Source organism: Bos grunniens, chromosome 7 (genome assembly GCF_055505025.1).
Source record: "Bos grunniens cultivar Pamir isolate PY7600 chromosome 7, Bosgru_T2T1.0, whole genome shotgun sequence".
NCBI lineage: Eukaryota > Metazoa > Chordata > Mammalia > Artiodactyla > Bovidae > Bos > Bos grunniens.
Window position 1 is genome coordinate 33,575,504 of NC_141171.1, and position 21,381 is coordinate 33,596,884.

Below are 21,381 nucleotides of genomic sequence, written 5' to 3' on the forward strand. Positions count from 1 at the left end.
CAGTATTATTTTGATTCTGTTGTTTTATTATGCACACACACACTTTTAAAATACATTGTAGAATACATTTAAATATATTTAAATACATTTTAAATATTTAAATAAATTGTATAAACAGTTACAATCAAAAGATTTACTGGTTTTGTAGCTTGTTATTGTTTCTTAGGTTCCACAGTTTTGTTTGCTTATATTTTGCTAAATTGTATACTTCTGTAATTCATTTCAGTTGAATTTACGGGTAATAAAATTTCTGAGACTTTGCAAATGTAAATGAATGCAAATATTTCACTGTTATTTATGAGTGTATAATTCTACAAATAATTCTAAGATAAAAATTATTTTCCTTTCACCTTTACAAATTTTAGTATGGTGTACCTTTTTTAAGCAAATGAAAGTATGACATGAATTCTCGTTTATTTTCTGTTTATTTTTCCTTGTCTAGAACCATTTATGATTTTTTTTTAATCAACAAATGCTAATATTTCATCACATGTATCTGGTTGTAGTCCTTATCTGTTGAACAAATTATTTTTTCAGTATGAGAATAAAATTTAGTTTAGGTCTGGATTTTCTACTATTTTGTATGCATTTTTCACTTGCCAATCAGTTATTTCCCTCTTGATCATTGCTATGTGAAAATTGAAAGATCAGAATTTCTTGTTTATCTTTCCTTTTGTTTTTTCAGTTATATTCTGAGATGCTGTTAATCTTTTAATTTACAAATTCTATCTTTATCTGTGGTCATTTTATTATTCAGCCAACTGACTGAGATTGTAGTTCAAAAATCACGTTTTTGTAGATTCCTTATTCTGAATGCTGAAACACTTAGTATCTGAAAAAATAATTTTTATTTGTTTTAATTATGTTTTTCCTGGTCTGTTAAATTGCTGTCTTTGGGTTTGAGTTCTCCTTCTTGCTGAGCTATGCTGATAGCATTATTCAAATTTTACATGAATCTTGGTTGTCTATTTGCCTTTACATATGAGATGACCTATCAGTGATCTGTGAATTGTAGAGGTGTCTTGTGATTGTGGGACAGTATGGAAATGACTCCAGGAAGAGTGCTCCTCTTCTAAGCAATGTGGCTTCTGATTGTGTAGCTTTTGCCAGTCACCCAAGGAATCTCCTCTTAGGGTTTAATGCAGCTATAGAGGTACAAAATTTTTTTTTTTTTTAATTCTGTAACATCTAGTGGTTTGCCATGAATTCATGTCAAAGCGCAGCTTGCACTGTTTATCATTTTAAACCCTATCTACTCATTAGTTTTATAAAATTTTCTAATTTATACCTGGACTATTGAGATTATAGATCATTGAAATGATTGCTGTGTTTTTTATGAGGAAAACAGTTCCTTTAAATTCAGTATAGAGTTAACAATATATTAACAAGTTTCAGTAGATTTTTCCCCTTAGAGTAAGGAATGTATGCCTCCAAATTTCAAAGAGCAACACTTTTGTTATGTTTTTAAATTAGAAGGATGCATTTTTTTTTTACTTAAAGTAGCAAAAAGAAGGTATTTTGAATTACACACATTTATGCCACATTCATGTTAATGACTAAATAAATAACTATTCACTCAATTTATAAAAAGTTGAATATTGTACCAGAGATTATGTTTTTAATGCTAAATAAATCTAAGCCTCTTTGGATAATTTTAGAAAATATTTGGAAAATTATATACAAAATATTATGTTATTATCTCTAATAACATAATCAAGATCATGTATAATTTCTTTCTTTTCCTTTATTTTGGTATTTTCTAAATTTTCTCGAATAGCAGCATATTACTTTAAATGCTAACAAAAATATTTTTAAGTACTTGCCCATAAACTGTTAAGTTTTTAGAACTCCTGAGCAATTATTATATTTCTCCATAAAACATGAAGCAATTAAACAGTGCCACTCTAATACCTCAGGTCAAGTTTGATATCTTAACTGCTTTGTCAGGATTAGCACATTAAATAGACATCATAGTGAATTCAGCTGAAAGTGCATAGCTTTTATCACTTCTCTTTTCTTAGTCTATATCTGTCTTTTTCTTTGGCCATAATTGTAAGCTGATAAATCCCCAGTGCTAGCTGGCTTTGTATCTGGGTCTGAATCACTAAGCAGTGAGAGAGGTGATGAACAGCTTTCATCAGGGTTCACTCACCAAGCACTTCAGGTTTTCACTGTGCTGGTCGTGCATCTCTCCATCTCCTGTGCTACCAGTACAAAGACCCTTGGTCTTTTATTCAAATATGTTTCTTCTACAAAAGAACTACCACCCCTTCTCTAACTTCATATAAGGAATTCAGTCCTATTTGAGAGTGATTCTGTAGTTTCAGAAAGGCTAAGAGATCTCACAATGGTAGCATTGACCACAACCTTCTTCGATATAGATGAATTTCTAAAAACATACAAATTAAAAGATCTTATTAAATAGTTTAATGTTAGTGTCTTAGTCATCTTTCCTTTCCAAATTCAATACATAATCGAGTGCAAATGCCTATTGTCCTGAAATATCATGTAAACCCATTTCATCTTTTCTGTTCCTAATGATGCTGCTTTTGCTCAGGTCTGTGTCAAATTTCACTCACCTCCACTCTTTCATTGGTTTCTTCAATAATTCTTTTAATTGTAATACCACCCTTTCTTAATTTTTATTTTCTAAACTACAATATGATTTTGGTTTGTAATCTCAATATAAGTTGTATGACTCATAGAAGTGAAGAAGTAAAGTTGCTCAGTCATGTCCAACTCTTTGCAATCCCATGGACTGTAGCCTACTAGGCTCCTCCCATCCATGGAATTTTCCAGGCAAGAGTACTAGAGTGGGGTGCCATTTCCTTCTTCAGAGGATCTTCCCAACCCAGGGATCGAACCCAGGTCTCCAGCATTGCAGGCAGATGCTTTACCATCTGAGCTACCAGGGAAGCCCCTGAACTCTTCATTTCATGTGGAATAAAATCCTAACTACTTGGAAGAATAGTCAATAACTGTACAAATTCACATCAACTTCACATCAACATCCTAGCCTCAACTCTACCTCGCATTCTACTCCAGCTTGATATATTCTATATGGCAACTCCAGAGTACAAAGGGTCTCCCTGATAGTCTTTAAACATCTTTGACTACTGGGCATATACCCTGAGAAAATCATAATTCACAAAGATACATGCACCCCAATGCTCATTGCAGCCCTATTTACAAAAGCCAGGGAGAAACCTAAATTGACAGATGAATGGAAAAAGAAGATGTGGTACATATAACATATACACAGTGGAATATTACTTAAGCATAAAAAGGAATGAAATTGTGTCATTTTATAGGAATGTGGATGGACTGAAAGTCTATCATACAGAGTGAAGGAAGTCAGGAAGAAACAAACAAATGTATATGAAATTTAGAAAAATGGTACCGATGAACCTATTTGCAGGGCAGGAATAGAGATGCAGACATAGAGAATGGACATGTGGACATGGTGGGGAAGTGGAGGGCGGAACAAGTTTGAAAAACTAGCACTGACATACATTCACTACCTAGCTAGACAGATAGCTAGTGGGAACTCCCTGTATAGCACAGGGAGCTTCGCTCTGTGCTCTTGATGACTGAGAGGGTGGGATAGGCGGGTGGGGTGGGAGGGAGATGCAATAGGGAAGGGGTATATGTATACATATAGCTGATTCACTTTGTTGTACAGCAGAAACTAATACAACATTGTAAAGCAATTATACTGCAAGTTAAAAAGTGTAGTAAAAATGTTTTCAAAGGCAATTTTACTGTTCAACCACAAGGAAAGTATGCTAAATTATGAAAAGACTGCAACTAATATTTTTTCTAATATGTAGAAAGACAAAACTTTTTAACCTCCATTTCTTGTGTTAAGTAAACTGTCTTAACACACAGAGACTCAACCCTTATTCAAAAGAAACCATCTAGACTACTATTTGTAGCTATGACTGAATGGTCAGTAACAGAAAAATTATCCATCTTGGAACAACTATTAATACAAACTATACTTTTAATATCTATTCTTTAGGGACATCAGGAAACAATCAACTCAAAACTCATGAGGGCAAGGTCCTCGAAAGAGGGAAATGCACTGAGACAAGGCCATCATTTCTATTGATTTTTCCCTCAAGGAATTTATTGATTTTCCACATGAGCTGAATAAAAAGATCAAGGCTAAAAAACAAAACAAATCTTATGGCAGTATCACATTGTTATGGGCTAAAAACTATAGCATGATTTCAAGGAGAAATGACCTCAGAAAAGCCCTAGACTTTCTGTTGAGACTCATGTAAGGCCATGCTATGGGATAAGGGCAAACCTCAGTATTCACAAACGCTAAAACTTAGCCTTCGCCAGAAGTCAACTCAATCTCTGAATGGAACAAGGTCATCGGTCCTACTAAAACTTCTTTTTGGAAGCAAATTTAGAATATAATGTCATCCACAGCCTCTTCAACTTTTTTATAAATAACGTCTACCATAGAACCTCAAGTACCACACATGCCAGGGATAAAAAGCTTACCAAAATTCAAAGAGTACAAATAATAGAAAACACCTGTTAGATGATGTAAATATTGCTTTAAAATTATTATGATTAATATGACCATGAAATATATGATGAATTAGGTAATTTCACCAAAAATTAGCAAATAGAAACCTAGAACTATAATACACAGAATCAGATTATTAATTAGGAATCATGTGAATCAGCAATCTTACCCAGTATCAAGCTTTATTAAATGATGCCAAGGATACCATCAAAAAGCATAAGAGAGACTTGGTGGTCCAGTGGTTAAGACTTCATATCCACTGAAGGGGCACAGATTCAATTACTGGCCTGGGAAGCAAGATCTTCTGCCAGACAGCCAAAAAAAAAGAAAGAAAAAAAAAAAGATAAAGAAGATTCTGGAACATCAATAATGACTTTCACAGATCCTTTATTCCTTTATCAGACATGAGCCTCCATTTCATGGTGCTTCTAAATACTGTTCATAGGCGCCACCACACAATAGAGAGCATATCAAATCAGACTACTTTCATTTAGAACCCCCAGAGAGTTATATAACTTATGTGTCATCCTCCAGGGTGCCATTTTTCATTTTTTGGATTCCATTTGGCACAGATTATTCTTAGCTGAAGAGAGCTAGGTAGGGCATTTTAGAGAGAAAGTCACTTCTATCTACTAAATACCATTAGTCATTTTACCTACAGACCTAGTTTACAAGGTTAAAATATATTACCTTACCTGCTTCTTTTTTCCTTTTTCAGAGGTATTACCCCAGTAAAAGGAGGGAAAGAATCATAAGCCAGATGCTTTACCCCTTCCTCTCAATTTCTAATAATAACAACTGAAATAAAAACAATACATGCTAAAATTTAACACTAAATAAACAAAGAAGAGAGGTGAATTAAAATTTATCAGTATATCACATAAACCAGACTAAAAATCAGAGAGAAGAGGAGAAAGAAAACACAAGAGAAGAAGGTACAGTACATGCAGGGCACACAGTGAGAAATTCAGAAATATCTTTTATTGGAGTCTTGGAAATGGAGGAAAAGATAGAGAATGAACAGAATCAAACTTTGAAGAGGTATTGGTGGCTTCTATTGGTAGAATGTAATCAATGCAACACCTGTAATTCTTATAAACAACTCTATAATTCTTATAAACAACTCAAGATCTTAAAAACTTGAAACAATAAGGACTAAAATGATTGAAATTTCAGAGAGTTGAGGAACACTTAGAAGTAGGCTGTGGAACAAGTGTTCTCTTCTACTAGAGACATTTACTAATGGTTGTCACAGGCAGAGGTCTGAGGACAGAATACTAGACAAGGAAAAGGCAAATAATAGAAGATTTTAATAGCTGCATGGGGCTGGAGTGACCAAATTGAAAGTGAGAGGGTCCTCAAACATGTAACCTACCTACCTCTCTCAGTTCACTTCAGTTCAGTTGCTCAGTCGTGTCCGACTTTTTGTGACACAATGGACTGCAGCAAGCCAGACCTCCCTGTCCATCACCAACTCCGGGAGTGTACTCAAACTCATGTCCATCAAGTCGGTGATGCCATCAAACCATCTCATCTTCTGTTGGCCCCTTCTCCTCCTGCTGTCAATCTTTCCCAGCATCAGGGTCTTTTCCATTCAGTCAGTTTGTCGAATCAGGTGGGCAAAGTATTGGAGTTTCACCTTCAGCATCAGTCCTTCCAATGAATATTCAGAACTGATTTCCTTTAGGATGGAGAGTTTGGAACTCCCTGCAGTACAAGGGACTCCCAAGAGTCTTCTCCAACACCACAGTTCAAAAGCATCAATTCTTCAGCACTCAGATTTCTCAGTCCAACTCTCACATCCATACATGACCACTGGAAAAACCATAGCCTTGACTAGACGGACCTTTAATGGCAAAGTAATGTCTCTGCTTTTTAATATGCTATCTAGGTTGGTCATAAAGTTTTTTCCAAGGAGTAAGTGTCATTTAATTTCATGGCTGCAGTTACCATCTGCAGTGATTTTGGAGTCAAAATAAATAAACAAATAAATAAAGTCTGCCACTGGTTCTACTGTTTCCCTGTCTATTTGCCATGCAGTGATGGGACCAGATGCCATGATCTTAGTTTTCTGAATGTTGAGCTTTAAGCCAGCTATTTCATCCTCCTCATTCACTTTCATCAAGAGGCTCTTCAGTTCTTCTTCACTTTCTTTTTTTTTTTTTTTATTTTATTTTTATTCTTTTTTTTACTTTTAAATTTTATTTTATTTTTAAACTTTACATAATTGTATTAGTTTTGCCAAATATCAAAATGAATCCACCAAAGGCATACATGTGTGTCATCTGCATATTTTAGGTTATTGATATTTCTCCCAGCAATCTTGATTCCACCTTGTGCTTCATCCAGCCCAGCATTTCTCATGATGTACTCTGCATATAAATTAAATAAGCAGGGTGACGATATACAACCTTGATGTACTCCTTTTCCTATTTGGAAACAGTCTGTTGTTCCATGTACAATTCTAACTGTTGCTTCTGGATCTGCATGTAGATTTCTGAAGAGGTAGGTCAGGTGGTCTGGTATTCCTATCTCTTTCAGAATTTTCCATGGTTTATTGTGATCCACACAGTCAAAGGCTTTGGCAAAGTCAAGAAAGTAGAAACAGATGTTTTTCTGGAACTCTCTTGCTTTTTTGATAATCCAGCGGATGTTGGCATTTTGATCTCTGGTTCCTCTGCCTTTTCTAAAACTGGCTTGAACATCTGGAGGTTCAGAGTTCATGTATTATTGAAGCCTGGCTTGGAGAATTTTGAGCATTACTTTACTAGCATGTGAGATGAGTGCAATTGTGCAGTAGTTTGAGCATTCTCTGGCATTGCCTTTTTTGGGGATTGGAGTGAAAACGGACCTTTTTCAGTCCCGTGGCCACTGCTGAGTTTTCCAAATATGCTGGTATATTGAGTGCAGCACTTTCACAGCATCATCTTTTAGGATTTGAAATAGCTCAACTGAATTCCATCACCTCCCCTAACTTTGCAGTGATGCTTGCTAAGGCCCACTTGACTTCACATTCTAGGATGTCTGGCTCTAGGTGAGTGATCACACCATCATGATTATCTGAGTCATGAAGATCTTTTTGATAGTTCTTCTGTGTATTCTTGCCACCTCTTCTTAATATCTTCTGCTTCTGTTAGGTCCATACCATTTCTCTCCTTAATTGAGCCCATCTTTGTATGAAATGTTCCCTTGGTATCTCTAATTTTCTTAAAGAGATTCAAGTCTTTCCCATTAGATTATTTTCCTCTATTTCTTTGCACTGATCCCCGAAGAAGGCTTTCTTATCTTTCCTTGCTATTCTTTGGAACTCTGCACTCAAATGGGTATATCTTTCTTTTTCTCCTTTGCTTTTCCCTTCTCTTCTTTTCATAGCTATTTGTAAGGCCTCCTCAGAATGCATTTTGCTTTTTGTGTTTCTTTTTCTTGGGGATGGTCTTGATCCCTGTCTCCTCTGCAATGTCATGAACTTCCATCCATAGCTCTTCAGGCACTCTGCCTATCAGATCTAGTCCCTTAAATCTATTTCTCAGTTTCACTGTATAATTGTAAGTGATTTTATTTAGGTCATACCTGAATGGTCTAGTGGTTTTCCCTACTTTCTTCAATTTAAGTCTGAATTTGGCAATAAGGAGTTCATGATCTGAGCTACAGTCAGGTCCCGCTCTTGTTTTTGCTGACTGTATAAAGCTTCTCCACCTCTGGCTGCACAGTGCACTGAACACTTCCTTTCTTCACAGAGACAAATTTCAAAATTTCACAAAGCAAGAAGCTAGGTAGATGATCTAAAATCTTCTGAAGGACAAGAATGGTTGCTAAAGTCTTCTGGGATTGTGTATAAAACAATCTAGGTGAATTCAATCTAGTGTGAATCAAAAATAAATTGAGTCATTAAAACTGAAACCAGCTTTATTTAATTCAGTTCCTGCTAGATTGAGGTGATCTCCTCTCAGACTCCACTGAACATCACAACATCACACTTCTGTATTTTTAGTGGAGGAGAAAATCATCTCTCTCCAATGGAAAATTTCAGCATCTGAAACCTCTACCATTCTTTCATATACAATTTCCAGAATACACTGAAGAAATTAGACTTGTGAGATGAGGCAAGTGGCTATGCAATCACGAAGATAAACAACAAAGCCACTTACAGCTATCCTATACCCACAGAACCATTCTGCTTTCCACTTTCAGTACAGCATTCCAAAAACTACATGAGATAGTTAAAACTTTTTTGAAAATACAGGCTTTGTCTATATAGGCTTTGTTAGATGATTTTGCTCAACTGTAAGCTAAATGTAAGTGCTCTTAGCATATTTAAATCATATAGGCTAAACTCTAGTGTTTGGTAAACTAGGTGAAATGCATTTTCATTTATGATATTTTCATTGTAGGAGGATTTTTCATGATGAAACTCCACTGTAAGTAGAAGATATGTAATTATGCTGGATCTCTAAGTAGCAGTTCTCAAAGGAGAGCCTTTCCAAGGTCCATGCAGTGACAATTATTTTCAAACACTTAGCATGTAATTTGATTTTTTGCTCTCATTTTTCAGTTCAGTCGTGTCAGACTCTTTGCGACCCCATGAATCGCAGCACGCCAGGCCTCCCTGTCCAACACCAACTCCTGGAGTTCACCCAAACTCATGTCCATCAAGTCAGTGATACCATTCAGCCATCTCATTCTCTGTCATCCCCTTCTCCTCCTGCCCCCAATCCCTCCTAGCATCAGGGTCTTTTCCAATGAGTCCACTCTTCACATGAGGTGGCCAAAGTATTGGAGTTTCACCTTCAGCACCTTCCAATGAACACCCAGGACTGATCTCCTTTAGGATGGACTGGTTGGATCTCCTTGCAGTCCAAGGGACTCTCAAGAGTCTTCCCCAACACCACAGTTCAAAAGCATCAATTCTTTGATGCTCAGCTTTCTTCACAGTCCAACTCTCACATCCATACATGAACACTGGAAAAACCATACCCTTGACTATATGGACCTTTGTTGGCATAGTAATGTCTCTGCTTTTGGTTATGCTATCTAGGTTGGTCATAACATTCCTTCCAAGGAGTAAGCGTCTTTTAATTTCATGGCTGCAGTCACCATCTGTAGTGATTTTGGAGCCCCCCAAAAATAAAGTCTGACACGGTTTCCACTGTTTCCCCATCTATTTGCCATGAAGTGATGGGACCAGATGTCATGATCTTCGTTTTCTGAATGTTGAGCTTTAAGCCAACTTTTTCACTCTCCTCTTTCACTTTCATCAAGAGGCTTTTTAGTTCCTCTTCACTTTCTGCCATAAGGGTGGTGTCATCTGCATATCTGAGGTTACCGATATTTCTTCCAGCAATCTTGATTCCAGCTTGTGCTTCTTCCAGCCCAGCGTTTCTAAGATGTACTCTGCATATAAGTTAAATAAGCAGGGTGGCAATATATAGCCTTGACGTACTCTTTTTCCTATTTGGAACCAGTCTGTTGTTCCATGTCCAGTTCTAACTGTTGCTTCCCAACTTACATATAGGTTTCTCAAGAGGCAGGTCAGGTTGTCTAGTATTCCCATCTCTTTGAGAATTTTCCACAGTTCATTGTGATCCACACAGTCAAAGGCTTTGGCATAGTCAATAAAGCAGAAATAGATGTTTTTCTGGAACTCTCCTGCTTTTTCCATGATCCAGTGGATGTTAGCAATTTGATCTCTGGTTCCTCTGCCTCTTCTAAAACCAGCTTGAACATCTGGAAGTTCACGGTTCACATATTGCTAAAGCCTGGCTTGGAGAATTTTGAGCATTACTTTTCCAAGGTGACATGACATGTGACAGCGTTCTTGGCCTTAGGATGAATGTATACATGTTTATGTATTCTGTTGTTTAAAACTGTCTAAATTTTAACTAGTAATATGGTAAAAATCAAAATATATAGCTCACCTTATCAAAAGATCTTTGGTATTCTAAATAATTTTTACGAATGTACAGGGATCCTGAATTACATTTATGACTAAGATTTAGGGTTAAGTCACTAAATGTACCTAAAATAAAAATAATTAACAATAATTAAAAGGAATAACGATAAGTTTTAAAATATTGATCACTCAATGAGAAGGCAAAAATAAGGAAAAAAAGAACAAATGTTTTATAGAAAATAGTAAGATTCTTTAAACCTAAATATATTGGTCATTACAGTAGAAGTTTTATAGCCCATAAACTTATGCTTAAGTGAAAGAAAAAAAGCAGTACCTAAAGTATGATTCCACTTATGGAAATAAAAAACAAAGAATCTATTTTGTGGAATTTAGAATAACTATTGCCTTTGAGGTGTGTCATAATTAGCAGTATTGAATATCTACAGTGCTCGTCATATTCAATTTCCTTATTCCTAGTGGTGGTTTTTGTTTTTTCCTAGTGGTGGTTTATGTACGCATGTACACTGTGTAAAATTTAATAAACTACACACTTTGTTCTATACACTTTTCTGTATCTTTATTATTTGTACATAAAATAGTTGATTTAAAGAAAATAGACACTAATTCTTATTTGGTTTACTGGTGGCTGCTCGGCACTGGACTGGCGAGTGGCAGAGAGGAGATATCCCACATTCAAGGTCAGGAGTGGCAGCCAAGAGGAGATATTCTATGTCCAAGGTAAGGAGCAATGGCTGCACTTTGCTGGAGCAGATGTGAAGAGATACCCCACCTCCAAGGTAAGAGAAACCCCAGTAAAACTGTAGAAGCTGAGAGAGGGTATGAGAGGGCAGACAGACTGAAACCACAATCACAGACAACTAGCCAATCTGATCACATGGACAACAGCCTTGTCTAACTCAATAAAACTAAGCCATGCCCTTGTAGGGTCACCCAAGACAGACAGGTCATGGTGGAGACTGACAAAATGTGGTCCACTAGAGAAGGGAATGGCAAACCACTTCAGTATTCTTGCCTTGAAAAGCCCATGAGCAGTATGAAAAGGCAAAAAGATAGGACACTGAAAGGTGAACTCACCAGATGGTAGGTGCCCAAAATGCTACTGGAGACCAGTGGAGAAATAAGTTCAGAAAGAAAGAAGGGATGGAGCCAAAGAAAAACCAATACCAGTTGTGGATGGGATTGCTGACAGAAGTAAGGTCCGATGCTATAAAGAGCAATATTGCACAGGAACCTGGAACGGTAGGTCCAAAAATCAAGTCAAATTGAAAGTGGTCAAACAAGAGATGGCAAGACTGAACGTTGACATTCTAGGAATCAGCGAACTAAAATGGACTGGAATGGGTGGATTTAACTCAGATGACCATTCTATCTACTACTGTGGGCAGGAATCCCTTAGAAGAAATGGAGTTGCCATCATAATCAACAAAAGAGTCCAAAATGCAGTACTTGGATGCAATCTCAAAAACGACAGAATGAATTTCCAAGGCAAACCATTCAATATCACAGTAATCCAAGTCTATGCCCCAACCAGTAATGCTGAAGAAGCTGAAGTTGAATGGTTCTATGAAGACCTACAAGACCTTTTAGAACTAACACCCAAAAAAGATGTCCTTTTCATTATAGGGGACTGGAATGCAAAAGCAGGAAATCAACAAACACCTGGAGTAACAGGCAGATTTGGCCTTGGAGTACAGAATGAAGCAGGGCAAAGGCTAATAGAGTTTTGCCAAGAGAATGCACTGGTCATAGCAAATACCCTCTTCAAACAACACAAGAGGAGATTCTACACAAGGACATCACCAGATGGCCAGTACCAAAATCAGGTTGATTATATTCTTTGCAGTCAAAGATGGAGAAGCTCTATACAATTAGCAAAAACAAGACTGGGAGCTGACGGTGGCTCAGATCATGAACTCCTTATTGCCAAATTCAGACTTAAATTGAAGAAAGTGGAAAAATCTAGACCATTTAGGTATGACATAAATCAAATCCCTTATGATTATATAGTGGAAGTGAGAAAAGATTTAAGAGACTAGATCTGATATCAAGCTACCAAAGGTATTCTTCACAGAGCTAGAACAAATAATTTCACAATTTGTATGGAAATACAAAAAACCTTGAATAGCCAAAGCAATCTTGAGAAAGAAGAATGGAACTGGAGGAATCAACCTGCCTGACTTCAGGCTCTACTACAAAGCCACAGTCATCAAGACAGTATGGTACTGGCACAAAGACAGAAATATAGATCAATGGAACAAAATAGAAAGCCCAGAGATAAATCCACGCACCTATGGACACCTTATCTTTGACAAAGGAGGCAAGAATATACAATGGATTAAAGACAATATCTTTAACAAGTGGTGCTGGGAAAACTGGTCAACCACTTGTAAAAGAATGGAACTAGACCACTTTCTAACACCATACACAAAAATAAACTCAAAATGGATTAAAGATCTCAATGTAAGACCAGAAACTATAAAACTCCTAGAGGAGAACATAGGCAAAACACTCTCTGACATACATCACAGCAGGATCCTCTATGACCCACCTCCCAGAATATTGGAAATAAAAGCAAAAATAAACAAATGGGACCTAATTAAACTTAAAAGCTTCTGCACAACAAAGGAAACTATTAGCAAGGTGAAAAGGCAGCCTTCAGAATGGGAGAAAATAATAGCAAATGAAGCAACTGACAAACAACTAATCTCAAAAATATACAAGCAACTCCTACAGCTCAACTCCAGAAAAATAAATGACTCAATCAAAAAATGGGCCAAAGAACTAAATAGACATTTCTCCAAAGAAGACATACAGGTGGCTAACAAACACATGAAAAGATGCTCAACATCACTCATTATCAGAGAAATGCAAATCAAAACCACTATGAGGTACCATTTCATGCCAGTCAGAATGGCTGCGATCCAAAAGTCTACAAGCAATAAATGCTGGAGAGGATGTGGAGAAAAGGGAACTCTCTTACACTGTTGGTGGGAATGCAAACTAGTACAGCCACTATGGAGAACAGTGTGGAGATTCCTTCAAAAACTGGAAATAGAACTGCCTTATGATCCAGCAATCCCACTGCTGGGCATATACACTGAGGAAACCAGAAGGGAAAGAGACACGTGTACCCCAATGTTCATCGCAGCACTGTTTATAATAGCCAGGACATGGAAGAAACCTAGATATCCATCAGCAGATGAATGGATAAGAAAGCGGTGGTACATATACACAATGGAGTATTACTCAGCCATTAAAAAGAATACATTTGAATCAGTTCTAATGAGATGGATGAAACTGGAACCCATTATACAGAGTGAAGTAAGCCAGAAAGAAAAACACCAATACAGTATACTAACGCATATATATGGAATTTAGAAAGATGGTAACAATAACCCTGTGTATGAGACAGCAAAAGAGACACTGATGTATAGATCAGTCTTATGGACTCTGTGGGAGAGGGAGAGGGTGGGGAGATTTGGGAGAATGGCATTGAAACATGTATAATATCATGTATGAAACGAGTTGCCAGTCCAGGTTCAATGCACGATACTGGATGCTTGGGGCTGGTGCACTGGGATGACTCAGAGGGAGCGTATGGGGAGGGAGGAGGGTTCAGGATGGGGAACACAGGTATACCTGTGGCGGATTCATTTCGATATTTGGGAAAACTAATACAATATTGTAGTTTAAAAATAAAATAAAATTAAAAAAAAAAAAAAAAACAGAGAGAGAGTGATAGAGTGCCTGATGAATTAAGGACAGAGGTTCATGACATTGTACAGGAGCAAGACCATCCCCAAGAAAAAGAAATGCAAAAAAGCAAAATGACTGTCTGACAAGGACTTACAAATAGCTGTGAAAGGAAGAGAAGTGAAAAGCAAAGGAGAAAAGGAAAAAATATACCCATTTGAATGCAGAGTTCCAAAGAGTAGCAAGGAGAGATAAGAAAGCCTTCTTCACTGCAAAGATAAAAGGAAAATAATTGAATGGGAAAGACTAGAGGTCTCTTCAAGAAAATTAGAGATACCAAGGGAACATTTCATGCAAAGATGAGCTCAATAAAGGAAAGATATTGTAAGGACCTACCAGAAGCAGAAGATATTAAGAAGAGGTGGCAAGAATACACAGAAGAACTGTACAAAAAAAGATCTTCATGACCCAGATACTCATGATGGTGTGATCACTCACCTAGAGCCAGACATCCTAGAATGTGAAGTCAAGCGGGCCTTAAAAAGCGTCACTACGAACAAAGGTAGTGGAGGTCATGGAATTCCAGTTGAGCTATTCCAAATCCTAAAAGATGATGCTGGAAAAAGTGCTCACTCAATATGCCAGCAAATTTGGAAAATTCAGCAGTGGCCACGGGACTGGAAAAGGTCTGTTTCATTCCAATCCCAAAGAAAGGCAATGCCAGAGAATGCTCATACTGAACAATTGTACTCATCTCACATGCTAGCAAAGTAATGCTCAAAATTCTCCAAGCCAGGCTTCAGCAATACGTGAACCGTGAACTTCCAGATGTTCAAGCTTTTAGAAAAGGCAGAGGAATCAGAGATCAAATTGCCAACCTCTGCTGGATCATTGAAAAAGCAAGAGTATTCCAGAAAAATGTATATTTCTGCTTTATTGATTATGCCAAAGCCTTCGACTATGTGGATCATAATAAACTGTGGAAAATTCTGAAAGAAATAGGAATACCAGACCACCTGACCTGCCTCTTGAGAAACCTATATGCTGGTCAGGAAGCAACAGTTAGAACTAGACATAGAACAACAGACTGGTTCCAAATAGGAAAAGGAGTATGTCAAAGCTGTATATTGTCATTCTGCTTATTTAATTTATATGCAAAGTACATCATGAGAAATGCTGGGCTGGATGAAGCACAAGCTGGAATCAAGATTGCCAGAAGAAATATCAGTAACCTCAGATATAGATGACACCACCCTTATGGCAGAAAGTGAAGAAGGACTAAAGAACCTCTCGATGAAAGTGAAAGAGGAGAGTGAAAAAGTTGGCTTAAAGCTCACGCATTCAGAAAACTAAGATCATGGCATCTGGTCTCATCATTTTATGGCAAATAAATGGGGAAACAGTGGCTGACTTTATTTAATTTTTTTTTGCCTCAAAGTTACTGCAGATGGTGATTGTAGGCATGAAATTAAAGATGCTTACTCCTTGGAAGGAAAGTTATGACCAACCTAGATAACATGTTAAAAAGCAGAGACATTTCTTTGTCAACAAAAGAAGAGGTGGCAAGAATACACAGAAGAACTGTACAAAAAAAGGTCTTCATGACCCAGATACTCATGATGGTGTGATCACTCACCTAGAGCCAGACATCCTAGATGTCTGGCTTGTCAAGGCTGTGGTTTTTCTAGTAGTCATGTATGGATGTGAGAATTTGACTATAAAGAAAGCTGAGCACCGAAGAATTAATGCTTTTGAACTGTGGTGTTGGTGAAGACCCTTGAGAGTCCCTTTGACTGCAAAGAGATCCAATCAGTCCATCCTAAAAGAGATCATTCCTAGGTGTTCATGAGAAGGACTGATTTTGAAGCCAAAACTCCAATACTGTGGCCACATGATGCGAAGAGCTGACTCATTTCAAAAGACCCTGATACTGGGAAAGTTTAGGGCAGGAGGAGAATGGGACAACAGAGGATAAGATGGTTGGAAGGCACCACAGACTCAATGACATGAGTTTAGGTGAACTCCGGAAGTTGATGATGGACAGGGAGGCCTGGTGTGCTGTAGTCCACGGAGTCACAGTCAGACACAAGTGACTGAACTGAACTGATCTAAAACTTGCCCGTACCTGTATCTCTGTGTAGGACAAAGTTATGCCACTTGAGGTATTTCTTCAATACACCACTTAGGAATTTCTATGCACGTGGGGTTGGAAAAAAATACTTAGAAAATTAATTTCTTCTTGTTATATTTTCTTTAAACTTCAGTTTTACTTGATCAGATTTAAACTTCAGCCATGTCACTGTGTTGTGTAACATAGAACTCAAAACAACTTATCTTCTGATTGAATTCTCAAGGCATATTTGCACAGAGATTGTCTCCTAGCTAGTTCAATTATATATACATGTATTTATTTTTTTTAATATAAGATAATTGCTTTACCATATTTTATTGGTTTCTGACATAACATGAATCATCCATTTAGGTGTACATATGTCCCCTCCCTCTTAAACTCTCTCCCATCTCCCACCCCTTCCTACCCATCTGGTTACAGAGCCCTGGTTTAAGTTCCCTGACTCATACAGCAAATTCCCACAGGTTATTTATTTTATATATAGTACTGTAAACGTTTCTATGCTACTCTCTCCATTTTTTTCCATCTGTCCAAAATCTTTTTGCTGCCTACAACTCCAAGGGATATCAGTGGTCACTTAGCTATAAGACATGACTTTATATGAGGAAACTGAGGCCCAGAAAGGTTAAGACAATTATTTAAGGCCCCATAGCTAGTCATCTCCCCAGTGAATCTTCTGATCTACTTGGTCCAGTTTCCCCGCCCTATCACATGATTACATCATTCCTGTACCACTGGAAAGGTATCCATTATGTAATGGCTTCATTTATTAAATGTTTTGTTATAGACATTTTATCTGCTTCAACTACTTCATCTGTTCTTTTGAATCAGTGATTGTTATCTTTCCTTTTTTTTAATCCTGGGGACATATCACTTTAATTAACTAATAATTAGGAAACATATTCATTCATGGATATACTAATTCATTCACTCAACAAAAATATTCACTGAGTACACACTATGAATCAAGCAGATAAAAAGGTCTCTCCCTTTATACAGCTTAAATCTCAATGTACATTAATCATTTGATTAATTGTAAGAAAATAAGATATTATATATAGTATGTTGTATGGTGATACATGCTCTGGAGGAAAAATAGCCCATGGATTAACCTTCAAATACAGCAGTTTTCATGCTGCTTGAAACCTCTGGGTTGACTGTGGGACTCCTTTTGGAACCACTGGAGGGAAAGGCAGTTCAAAGAGCCAACCTCCCCAATCTGGCTTCATTCACATCACTTACTTTTATCTCTTTTAGATAAAATGTTGCCACATAAGTTTTCATTTGAACAAAGCATGCCATAGATGAAAATGGATTCAATAGATTTTTCTGGTTCTGACACATTTTAGGTTTTCAAAGGGATAAATGATTATTTCTGGTTATACACCATTGTAGATTATTTGTCACTAAAACTTATATTTTGTATGGTACATTTCTGCTCCATAATTATAGAATGGATATAAGCAGGTAAGTTTATGGTGTTGGAGAAGGACAGCTTAATCCTCATTTACTTGACTCTAATAACTGTTGAGTGACCTTCCTAAAGATAATGGAGAACCCTGTGTGCATTTGTCTATATACAAGAAATAGAATCATTAGGTGATTAGGAGAATTACTATATTTCAGTGATGATTTACTTTTGTGAAATCCTGGTTAGTCATGTGGAAGCAGGTTAGTATTCTCAGGCTGAACCCAACACCCTCTCATTAGTAAATGATAGCTCATTTCAATTAACTTCTTTGTCACTAATCTGTAGGTTTCGCCATTAAAGGTATGGAAGGCACTCAAAAATTACTTGAAAGAGAGCAAATGTATTTGAAAACGAGAAGCTATCAGGCTTGAACAGTAACCAGTGACATAAGAGAAGATCCTTTTTAAGCTAGGACTAATTGAATCAGAGCTGAGAACAGCTCCCATGATTGATGATAATGATGTCATTAATGGTATTACAAAGGTTATTAAGTGCCCAAAGTGTTCTAGGGGTTACCTGGTACATGTTGCATTGACAGACAGTACTATTACTATCCGAAATTTTTACCTTCCAAAGCTACATGAAAGATAACAAAATATGCATATATAGGTTCATAAAAAACATACTCAAATATCTTCTTAGTTTGCAAAGATTAAAAGGCTAGAAGTAGGATAATGAAAAAGAGGACAGGTAAATGAAAAATGTTGTGTGTATACCTTGTAAACACATTTGGGAAATGGAAAGGGATAGTAATGCAAGTAGAGATAAAATCCTAAAGCCAATCTATGTATACAACAGTATTGTATATCTTAAATAATCAGTCCATGCATCACTGTCTTTCATTTGAATAAAGTAAACTTTTATAAAGGTTTTGAGTAAGTATTAGGAGAAACATCAGCATTTTTGCTCCATTTCATCAGTTTTTTGGAGGAAGTAAATTGCTGTTATTTTTCAAAAAATGTTAACATAATCTATAGCTTGATTCTTAAGTTTTAAAAGAAACTTTGTATATGAAATGAGCACAGATACAAAGAAGAGGTTTTTATTTGGAATATATTTTTTACTTTTATTCCAAATATATTTGGAATAAATATTGGAATAAACATTTTTTCCAAATATATTTGGAATATATTTTAATAGTATGAAGTATTACTTTGAAGTACAGAAGTAATAATTATCTAAAATATACCTGTGGCGGATTCATTTTGATATTTGGTAAAACTAATACAATTTGTAAAGTTTAAAAATAAAATAAAATTAAAAAATAAAAAAAAAGAAAAATATTCTCCTTGTTTCTGACTTTAAAAACTGTAATTCCTAATAATATTCTATTTCTGTCGGTCCTAAGAGCACCAAACTGAGTCAGTGAATATGTCTGAACAATTTCAAAAGTTTAACAACTGAGGGCTGAGGAGACAGGAAGATGGGGGAATAGGACATGATAAAGGAATGAAATTTAGCAACCTTGTTATTTGGGTTTGTACTCCAAAGGGATATAGACAGAAGCCAGATAGCTGATTTAAAATTCAAGAAATTCTCAGAAAGGTATTGATAAAAAAGGCATTTGAGAGCTGTAACTCTGTTGATTTCCAAATTATTTGATCAACTCTGTGTCTGTGCAATGATTGAACTTTCTTGAGAGCAGTTAATGCTCCTCAGATGAGGGCCCCAGACCAGAAATATTAGCATCACCTGGGGACTTGTTAGAAACACAAATTCTTAGGCCCAATTCTAGAACCAATGAATCTACAACTCTGAAAGATTGAGGCCCAGAAATCTGTGTTGTCACAAACCCTCAAATTGATGCTGATATATACTTAAATACATACTTAAATTTGGTGGGCTTCCCTGGTGGCTCAAAAGGTAAAGCGTCTGCCTGCAGTGCTAGAGACCTGGGTTCTATCCCTGGGTTGGGAAGATCCCCTGGAAAAGGAAATGACAACCCACTCCAGTACTCTTGCCTGGAAAATTCCATGGATGGAGAAGCCATGGACCCCCAGTCCATGGCGTCACAGAGACAGACACGGTTGAGTGACTTCACTAACTAATGAATACTTAAATTTGAGAACTGCTCTACAACAGGCTATGGACTAAAACTAATTTTTGTTCTTGTTTAGTCACTAAGTCCTATCCAACTCTTTTGAACCCCATGGACCGTAGCCGGCCAGGCTCATCTGTCCATGGGATTTGCCAGGCAAGAATACCGGAGTTGTTGTTTCCCTCTCCGTGGGATCTTCCCAACCCGGGGAACAAACCCGAGTCTCCTGAATTGCAGGAGACTCATTTTTTTTTTAACTGCTGAGCCACCAGGGAAGCCTGCAGCTAATTTTAGGCACACAAAAAATCTCTTGAAGAAACAACTTCCTCAGAAATCTCTAAATTGATTCACATCAATCTGAAAAAATACCTCAGACCAATTCTGAATCCCCATAAGGTCTTATGATTCCATCAACTATATGTTCACCTTGCTATTCAGGTTTCCTGGAAAATTGATTTACTCACTTTTTGTTCTATTTTCCACAATATAATCAAGATCTTAAAGGTAGGCTTGCTAATTTTAAGCTCTTTAACACACACACCCTCCAAGTTTGATGGGGGAGGGAGTGGTTAAGAAGATACAAAAATTTAGTAAGACACACAGGGATATATTTTGGGGGAATGTGACACAACCTGTTTGAGTTTTGCAATATTAGAATTGTATTGCACAACCTTGCTTTTCAATTTCTGTCAATTACCCATTCCGTACAATGAAACCCAATGCTGTGTCAGTGAAATATAATGTTCAAGTCAAGCAATACTTTATTGGAATTCTTTTTTTTTTTTTTTTATTTTTAAACTTTACATAATTGTATTAGTTTTGCCAATTATCTGTTTATTTTATGAGACATTGCATTTTTTTGTGAGAGGATTTGTTAACATAATAACTCCTTTCACATCTCTTGGGCAATGCAATGTGATGGGAAATAATGGCAAGGTGGGAATTGTAGCTTTTTTTTTTTTAGATTTTAATGATTGTGTATGTAATTTTATGAAGGAAAATCAGAACTTAGTAGTGTATTCTTGCTTTCCCTAACTCTTCTATAGTCTGAGTCAGGGAGATTGGGTTAAAACTATTTCAGTGCTTTGAGTCAAGTGAACTATTTGAAGTTATATTCCCTTTTGTCCTGTACAATCTAGGATGAGTCATAGATATGATGGCAGGACTACCACCACACTGACGACACTGGTGACTGAGAGAATCAAGAATAGAGTATCAAGATTGTACAGTCAAAAGTTTAGTGAAGGTGCAGAATCTGAGCTAATTTTTAACATACATTTATAACTTGCATAAAACAAATATATTAATAGATAACTGATTGTGCTGTAGTTTCATTGAACTTTAGAATTAAATATTAAGCATCTAATGAGTTAAATCTAAGTAGTTAATTAAATCTCATCATAATAGTGAAGGCTCTGGAGGGATGGTGAGTAGTGTACTCTGAAATTATTGTTTTGGCAAAAAAAACGCCATTAATATACTGAAAAACAAATACCATGCTGAAATTAACTTGGAAGAATCTTGAAAAAGTTCAGAAATTCAAAGTTTGAATACTGAATTTTAGACACTGAAAGTACTCATTTCAGATCATGCT

General features: G+C 36.6%; 1 protein-coding gene across 3 annotated transcripts in view; it reads right to left on the reverse strand.

The window, feature by feature from the left end:
- Nucleotides 1-21,381, reverse strand: part of PRR16 (proline rich 16) — a 1,143,323-nt gene that overhangs the window by 532,512 nt on the left and 589,430 nt on the right. Inside the window, exon 4 of one of the 3 annotated variants that reach the window (XM_086410722.1) lies at nucleotides 4,713-4,847. The exons of the other annotated variants lie outside the window; for them this stretch is intronic. The gene's annotated coding sequence lies outside the window, so the exon portion shown is untranslated. The remainder of the gene's footprint in view (nucleotides 1-4,712; nucleotides 4,848-21,381) is intronic. 3 annotated transcript variants of the gene reach the window in all.